The sequence below is a fragment of the Cricetulus griseus genome, chromosome 3 (assembly GCF_003668045.3).
Source record: "Cricetulus griseus strain 17A/GY chromosome 3, alternate assembly CriGri-PICRH-1.0, whole genome shotgun sequence".
NCBI lineage: Eukaryota > Metazoa > Chordata > Mammalia > Rodentia > Cricetidae > Cricetulus > Cricetulus griseus.
The window spans coordinates 93,531,742-93,541,485 of record NC_048596.1 but is presented as its reverse complement, the minus strand read 5'-3'; the positions used below and the strand labels follow the sequence as shown (position 1 = coordinate 93,541,485).

The 9,744-nt window shown below is 36.4% G+C and overlaps 2 pseudogenes; both read left to right on the top strand.

Moving 5' to 3' along the window:
- Window positions 1-548: 548 nt before the first annotated feature.
- On the top strand, window positions 549-1,509 carry LOC100756017 (annotated as a pseudogene).
- A 4,851-nt stretch (window positions 1,510-6,360) lies between these two features.
- Window positions 6,361-8,364, top strand: LOC107977308 (annotated as a pseudogene).
- The last annotated feature ends 1,380 nt before the right edge of the window (window positions 8,365-9,744 follow it).

The following is a 9,744-nucleotide window of genomic DNA, read 5'->3' as shown; positions in this document are numbered from 1 at the left end:
AACAAATTTGCTATATTTTCAGACACTAGTATGGGTAAGTAGAATTGAACAAAATATAATTTTGAAATTGAGAGCGTAATTTGTAAATGAACCTGAAATAAAAATAATTTTCTTACTATAGCTACATGGTAATTTGCTCAACCATGTTTAATTGGATATTAGGATTAGAAACAAAAACCCATACAGCACATGATGTTCATGATCAAGTAGAATAATCATGGGAAAATGTGTTTAAAGAAATCTATGTTCAAAATAGATGTGGGAAGAACTCCTGCAATTATAGCACATAGGAGGCCAAAGCAATAGAGTATTGAGTTCATGACCAGCCTGAGTTACTTAGTTTTTCAAAAAGAATAAAACAAACAAAACAAAACAGGCTTTACTGGATATAGCCACACCAGTGTGCATATTGACAGAAACTGGGACCTGGAGGAAAACAGATGGAAGTCAAGATTCAAGAGGGTGCACTTGCTTGCTAACTATATACTTCTTTATAGAGGGCTGAAAGCACTGTTTTTGTCCTTCTGTTGACAGGTAAACAAGAGTAAATGTCAACGGGAGTAGGAAATCAAACTTATGTAGCTGAATTTATTCTGCTGGGACTCTCAGAGAATACTAAAATCCAAATCTTGTTATTCGGTATTTTTCCTGATCATCTATCTTGTTTCTGTATTTGGAAACCTGCTGATCATAATACTCACCCAAATTGACTCTCGATTTCATATTCCCATGAACATTTTCCTCCAAAACTAATCTTGCTGACCTCTGGTTCTCTACCAGCATCATAACCCAGATGTTGGTCCACTTCCTTTCAAAAATGAAAACCATTTCCTTTATTGGATATTCAATACAGACAGTGGTCTTTCTCCTAGCAGGGTATACAGAGTGTGCTCTGCTGGCAGTGATGTCCTATGACTGGTATGTAGCTGTCTGCAAGCCTCTGAACTACTCCACCATCATGACTCAGAGGGTTTGTGTTCAGTTGGTTGTAGTCTCCTGAGTAAGTGGGCATTTGCATGTTTGGTGGATAGTGCATTTACACTGTGCATCCCATATCAGGGGAAGAATGTAATTAATCACTACTTCTGTGAGCCACCTGCACTCCTAAAGCTGGCTTCAGCTGACACCTACAATGCTGAAATGGCTCTGTTTTTAATGGGAGTTATTATCCTATTAGTTCCTGTCTCACTCATCCTTGCCTCATACTGGAATATCATCTCCACTGAGATCCAGATGCAATCTGGGGAGGGAAGGCTCAAGGTCTTTTCTACCTGTGGTTCCCACCTCACTGTTGTAATCCTGTATTATTGCTCCAGAATATTTGCCTACATGAGACCCAACTCCAAGACAATGAGTGAAAAAGATAAGGTTATCTCTGTGTTCTATTCAGTTATGACTTCCACGTTGAATCCAGTCATTTACAGCCTTAGAAACAAAGATGTGAAAGGGGCTCTAGGAAAACTGGTTGGAAGACTATGCATGATCAAAGCTGGAGATGCCAACATTTAAAAGGTATTTTGAACCTTGCAACTGACCATTTTCTGACCTTCAGTCAGGCTTTATTTGTACAAGCAAGATATTACCATAAGAAAGCAAACCTAAAGAAGACTTGGATAGGAGCAAATTCACAGAAATATTCAGGAAAAACGCACAGAGAGGAAAGGAATATTGCCAAGAAACATAGCTTAAGAAAGTTATGAGTAATGTGGTTACAAGAATAACTAGTTATCCCATATTCAGCAGAGGTCCCGTGTATGATCTTGACCAGTCTTCCCTGTAGGCAGTCCTAATCTATAGAAACCACCTGGCCATTGGAGCTTCATTTTGAAAGACAATAATGGAATACATGAAAGATCTTGACAATTTGTGTTATCACACCACAATTTTTCAAGTAATTTGCATTTAAAACATACTGTTTCAGATATTACATCTGTGATATTCAGTATCTGAGCATAATTTTAATCTTATCCACTAGTTTTACGTTTGAAGAGACTCTTCTCAATCATTCTATATAGGACTCAAATGCTAATATCTCTTTAATTTTCTGTTAATGTGCAATTACAGAGAACATTTTATTATAGTATCTGACAAGTCTATAATTTGTTATTAGTGTTATAATTATACTTTATAAATTTGATACTTACAACTTGTTTAGAAAAAGCTGAAAGAAAGATTATAGAGTAGACATATGTAATTAATAAGGTACTAAAAATTATAATCACATTTAAACAAAGAATAATGCTAAAAATATTTGTTAGGAATGGTGACAAAAACAAGTCAAGTACTCATTAATTCTACTAGATGGTGCCTGTGAGAGTCTAATGACAACATGATTGAGAAAAGGATTACAATGAATTAGAAGACAAATTACATCTCGACAAATTGAGACTGCATAGGTAGACTGAATAAGGCATGGTAATTCCAAACATCATGGTGTGAAAATGGAAAGTGAAATGCTTATATCTTGATTTGGCAACTCTTCTTCAACCTTGCATAAGAAAGAAAGTTTGTTTGTTACTGCAACAGAGAATATTTTCAGAACATTAAAGGAAATATCAGGCACCAATAGAAAATTGCTGTGTAAATTCATTTGTCTGTAGAATCTAAATTTTAGCTCAGAAGGGGTAAGATGGTAGGGTACTAGATAAAATGCTGATGAGATGTTGGCAAAATAGCACAAAATTTATCTTAGAGGAGAAGACAGTTCACAAGGTGTATTGCATATCATGGTGATGGTAAATACACTAAGAATATAGTGCACACTTGAAAATTGCTATGAGGGTATGAGATAAAAGTTGCAACAATTTGCTTCATGATGTATATATACAAACACACCACACTGTGCACTATGGATGACAAAGTATAAGATTGTTTTCTAAAGATATTTACTATTCATTTACATAATAGTCAACTTTTGTGGTTTAATGACAACTGAAGTACACTGATATTTACTACCTCATTTAATCTCCATAAAATTACATGAGATAAGGCTCTTCCCAGCATCACTTGGAGATGAAAAAAATTGAAATGGAAAAAGTACATTTTTTTTTTAAAATCCAAAGATGAGCAAACTTAGGGTAAGGATTTAAACTCAGAGAGTTTGGTCCCTTCCTCTCCACTCATATTGTAAAATATCCTTCAAATAAGGATCAAGATTGACCAAACTTTATACAACAAAAGAAGTTTACATATCACTCATATGTAAGTTCAGCTCAAACATACTTGGACAGCACAAGGAAAGTAAAACACTATAGGTGATGTCGGTTTCTTTAAAAACTTTGCAGTTTTATAGTTTTAGCTTTTTTGGTGTGACTTAGTTTTAAAATTATTTCAATAAATTAAAAATATTCTGAGTGCTCATACAGCATTATGGTCCACCATAATGGGTTTCTCCTGTTAGCAAATTGAATTACCATATCACTAATGGATATGATAAAACCGAACACATAAAAGCAGAATTTATACTTTCTTTCCTGTGGATACAGACATTTGCATACACTTTACTCAAGAATCTGTATTTCTTATATTTTTCTTTTAGATGTTTCTAAACATGGTTATGTGTTTGTACTTAAAATTATTTTAAAGCATACATAATTATTTTCCTGCTGTTAATTGGAGATCTTCTATTTTATTTACATACACATGCTTTCAGCTATATTTTATTGAACTCACTTCTAAAAAGTTGATTGTAGGCATTGTAAATAGAATGTGAAAGATCCCAAATAGAAATGTCAGGTTCAATTTTCAAATCTCCTTCCACTATCAATATAGTCATGTCTTTATTTACAGAATCTATGATAATGTTTCTCAAATCTTGAATACATGTCAATTATTCTTCACCACTAATCTCTAAGTTTTTTTTTAACAAATAAGAATTACAAAATATCTTCTTGGGTGATTCTCTTTACTGATAATTAAGAATATGGATCAAACTGGCATAACTGGATGCTGGAATGTAGAAGACTGCAGATAGATCCATGTCTATCACCGTGCACAAAACTTAAGTCCAAATGGATCAAAGACCTCAACATAAATCCAGCCACATGGAACCTATTAGAAGACAACGTGGGAAATACCCTTGAATTAATTGGTACAGGAGACTGCTTCCTGAACATTACACCAGTAGCACAGACACTGAGATCAACAATTGATAAATGGGACCTCCTGAAACTGAGAAGCTTCTGTAAGGCTAAGGACACAGTTAGTAAGACAAAACAGTGGCCCACAGACTGGGAAAAGATATTCACCAACCCCACATCTTACAGAGGGCTGATTTCCAAAATATACAAAGAACTCAAGAAGCAAGTCTCCAAAACACCAAACAATCTAATTAAAAAGTGGGGTACAGAACTAAATAGACAATTCTCAATAGAGGAATCTAAAATGGCTGAAAAGCATATAAGGAAGTGTTCAACATCCTTAGCCATGAGAGAAATGCAAATCAAAACAACTCTGAGATACTATCTTACTCCTGTAAGAATGGCTAAAATCAAAACACCAATGATAGTTGATGGGGGAAGTACTTCTGTGTTTGTCTTATTGGACGATAAATAAAGTACTGTTTGGCCAATGAGGCAGCAAGTTAGGCAGGACTAGAATCAAGGAGGATTCTGGGAAATGTAGTAAAGAAGTGGTGGTCCAAGCAGGAAGTGACATAGCAGGGAGACTCATATATGAACAAAGGCAAGAAGGAAGTGGGTCCCTTCTCTCTTCCTCCAGAGTCATCATGTGATCCTAGGATGAAGATGCCAATGGAAGGCATCCTAAATAAGATAAGTCTTATAAAATTTATAGATTTATGATAATTAAAACTGAGATAACAGAAGAGAAATCCTAGTCATTTCCAAGCAGCATTTGCACGTAATAGAAGTCTCTGTCTATTATTTGGGGCCCTAATGCAGCGAGCAGAACACATACGGGTGGCAGAAAGTTTTATTGTAACAGAATGGTGTCAGTGAGCAGGATGACCCAGGGTTCTCAGAAGAAGCAGGAAACCTGCCGCCACAGCCGGCCCTGTTGGGCTACTGAGAGACATTGGAGCTGCTTCCATATGCTTGCGCCTTCCCTGTGCTCTTGGGGATTGGACCCAGCATTCCCGAAATGATAAAGACAGATCAGATAATAAAAACCTCTAAAGGTTTACACTGCATTTAAAAATATATGTAGGCTTGTGAGAGGAAAAAGTAACAGGAAGAAATAGAGTAGCTGGGTGTGGTGGCACACACCTTTCATCACAGCACTCCAAAAGCAGAGGCAGGCAGATTTCCACAGAGAAACCCTGTCTCAGGAAAAAAGAAACAAAAGAAAGTAAAAATAGAATAATAGAAAAGCCACCTAAAGATGAAAAATACACAGAGAGTCTAGATACTGTATGTTATATTGTTGTCTTTAAATTGTTTGATTGCTGAGGATTTACTGCTGCTAAAATATACTAGATTATAAGTACTGCTAAATTAATCCAACTTATACATTTCAAAAATGCTTTGACCTCAAAATTCAAGTCTAACACAGGCTACTTGGGAAAATAGTTTTTGCTTGTGTTTCCGCAGAAAATAAAAAGCTGTGGATTCCTTCCAGACTAATATGGTTTGATCAAGCAAGACCCCCTGAAGCATTGACCCAACTGATCAGACATCCAAAACAGCTGAGATGGTGCAGTCTTGAAGACTACAAAAACAAGGACTTGGTCAGATTTCTATGTTTTATCATGATCCCCATGGTATGGAATCACCCATAATCAGCAGGAAGCAGTTTGGAATGAACGACACCCAAATTCCCAAATACTGCTTATAAATGTTTGTTTTAATTTAAATGAGATTGGTTATAAATGGTAATGATCAGAGTCAATCTCTTTTTAAAGCAAAAATGGGGAATAGGATATAGGATTGAATACTTTGCATTGGTATGGATTTTCATTTATTGATACAACTTTAAGGTTAATTTTGTGATATATATCACATATCACATATATATATATATATATATATATATATATATATATATTATGTCTCTTCTTGTTTAGGTACTGTGTTTATACAGATCTTTAAAATGACATACATAATTAAATACAGGTTATAGAGTCACCTATAATAGTCAGAACTTATAATTATGTTAGATAGGTTTTCTAAATATATAGAGATATATTTGAGATGGATAGGTATTCTTCAAACCTTTCAAAGACCTCAGAACATATGGCATTTAAATGGTTTAGGGTTTTTCTTGGCAGTGAGACACACTGCTCCTGGTACACCAATTACATCAGAAAGGAGGATGAGCATCGAAGAAACTCGTTATGGAGTTTGCTTTCAACATGGCAAGATTAGCCATTTGTGCAAGAAACTGCTCTTGCTTGGACTGTTTGTTGCTATATAAACTGGACATGCAGGACTCACAAGAAAATGACTGCTAAACTTACAAAACAAGACAGTACTGAAGGGTTCCTGCTAAAATGGAGAAGAGTGCCAAAATGTCACTAATATGAAAAAATTGTGCTATCCCAGTGGCATTTGTGTCAAATTAATGTGGAATTATGAATGTAGAAAATAAGCTGGATGGTTTTGTGCATGTCTGAAATTCCAGCATTTGAGAGGCTGAGTCAAGAGATTCATAGATTGAGGTCATTTTACATAGAAAGACCTTGTCAAAATGTACAAATCAATAGCAGCAAAGAAATATGGACAATAAAAGAACTGGAAGTAATTTATTTAAATAATATCTTCCTACCAATTGGAAATTCACACTTGAATAATGTCTATTCAGGAAATTACTAGGATATCTAAGCCATTAGCCAAATAGTTACACTAAAGTGCATGCATGAAAGAGTATTTCTTTACTCTGAACAGAGAAGTAGCCTATTATTGGGATATATTGTTTATGATCTAATAAAGCCACTGAAGATCAGAATACAGAGCCAGCTACAACAGTTAGCCATAGAAGTTGGGTAGTGGTGGCACACAACTTTAATCCCAGGTCTCAGGAAACAGAGGCAAATGGATCTCAGAGAGTCCAAGACCACCCTGGGCTATATGAGGTGAATGAGGCTAAAAGAGTACCAGAGATCATGTCTTTAATCCCAGCACTAAAGTGCTATAGAAGGAAGAAGCAAATGGTCTCATGAGAGATTCAGTTTCCGGTCAGAGGAAGACAGGATCGTCCTTTCAGCCTTGGGGAGGTGACAGCTACTGGCTAGTTGTTTTGCTTTTCTGGTCTTCAGCTTGAATGCTCTTCTTCAGGTAGAATTTCATAGGTAATATGTCTGAAAGGTGACTTACTAATGACCTATATGTTTGGAAATTGAGTATCATATTATTGGAGTCATGGTTGGTATTTGTTGTTAAAAAACTGTGGTTCATATTAGCAAAATTTCAACAAGCTATCCATTCTTAGGAAGATAAGAAAGCTGCACAAATGAAGGTTTGGAACTCTACCATGGGAAGTGGTTTTATCTTGGTGGGGATTCTGAATGACAGTGGTTCCCCTGAACTGCTCTGTACCACATTCACAGCCCTGTATATGTTGGCTATGACCAGCAATGGACTGCTACTCCTGGCCATCACCATGGATACCCATGCATCTTCTGCTCTGGCAACTATTTCTCATGGATCTCCTCCTCACATCAGTTATCATGCCCAAGGCTGTTGTAGATTTTTTTGCTTAAAGACAATACCATCTCCTTTGGGGACTGTGCCCTTCACATGTTCCTAGAACTGACACTGGGTGGTGCAGAGGACCTCCTTCTGGCATTTATGGCCTATGACAGATATGTGGCCATTTGTCATCCTCTGAACTATACACTCTGCATGAGGCCTAGGATCTGCTGGCTATGGGTGTCTGTATCATGGACCCTGGCATCTCTGAGTGCAGTAGGATATACCCTCTACACAATGTAATATCCATTCTACAAATCCAGGAATATCAAACACCTGTTCTGTGAGATGCCTCCATTACTGAAGCTGGCTTGCACAGATACCTCAAAATATGAGCTCATGGTTTTTGTAAATGGTGTGACCTTCCTACTTCTCCCTCTTGCTGCCATTCTTGCCTCTTATACACTAATTCTTTTCACTGTACTTCACATCCCTTCACATGAAGGCCGGAAGAAAGCCCTTATCACCTGCTCTTCACATCTGACTGTGGTTGGGATGTGGTATGGGGGTGCTACTTTCATGTATGTTCTGCTCAGCTCCTTCCACACCCCCAAACAAGACAATATCTTCTCTGTTTTCTATACAATAGTCACACCAGCACTAAATCCCTCTCATCTATAGCCTGAGGAATAAGGAGGTGACTGGGGCTTTGAGGAGAGTCCTGGAAGGATGATTTTTGCCACTACACTCTACATTCTATGTATTTTAGTAGGTCCCTTCTAACCATTTCTCCTCAAAAGCAGATGATTTCTTCTACAAATGAATTTTTCTCTGTAATATATATATATATATATATATATATATATATATGTATATATGTATATATATGAATAGAGATTTTGATCTTGACCCTTCCCTTCACGAGATATTAATAGGATGTTATTTACCATGCTTAAAAATACTTTTTATAGCAGGGCGTTGGTGGTGCATGCCTTTAATCCCAGCACTCGGGAGGCAGAGGCAGGCGGATCTCTGTGAGTTCGAGGTCAGCCTGGTCTCCAGAGCGAGTGCCAGGATAGGCTCCAAAGCTACACAGAGAAACCCTGACTCAAAAAACCAAAAATCCAAAACAAAACAAAACAAAAACCAAAAAATTGCTTTTGGTAGGTTTTAAAAGCTTACATGTAGCTTCCAAAGTATCTGCTTAAATTTTCAAATATCTCACCTTCTGGACATGACCTGTGAATTTTCAGTTCATATTAGACCAAGACCAGGGAAAATACTTACCATGAGTTTCTTGGCTATTAGTAGGAGAACATTCTTGACATTTGCAAATTTTAAAGCAATTAATCTTGATAAAATTAGTGTTGATAGTGACAGTTTCATCTAATTCCCACTTGGTAAAAGTTGACTATGTTTAACTCTTACTCTATTTCTGAGGATCAACTTTTATGGATGTCCTGACAGATGTCTTTGCTCTCTGTGTGGGTGCCCCCTTTTCCCTTTTCTTTCTGTTCTTCTCCTCAATTCTTTTTCCTCTTCTTTTTTCTTCTTCTCTTCTGTTGCAGTAATGGGAAGTTAAATGAACATTTATGCTTCTAAACTGTGACTAATAAAATCAAATAGGTATAACAAAGCTGGGCTTTCCTATTTTTTCCCCAAAAAACATTTTAAAATACATTAATTATTTCAAATGGTCTACTATATTCTTGTGTGTGTGTGATGTGAACATCAAGTATTGTACATATTTGTCAAAATATCCTTGGGAACTCCATATATATTAATGCATAATTATATGGAATTTGTATCAGTTAAAACCAAAGTCAGAATGGACAACATGGAGAATACAAAAGACAACAAACACAGGCATTGATATGGGGAGAGGAGAACACTAACATACTGTTAGTGAATGTCTAACTTTTCTATCTACTTTGAAAAGTAATCTGAAAGTTTCTCACAAAACTAGAAACAGAATTACCATATGCACTCTCATGCCACTCCTGGGCCTATACTGAAAGAATGTTATTGCATTCTGCAGAGGTCCTTGCCCTTCCATGGTCATTGATGCTATCTTCACAATAGCTAGGAAATGGGAGCAACCTGGACACTTCAATGGATAGATGGATAATGAAACTCTGTTACAGGTATACCATGGTAT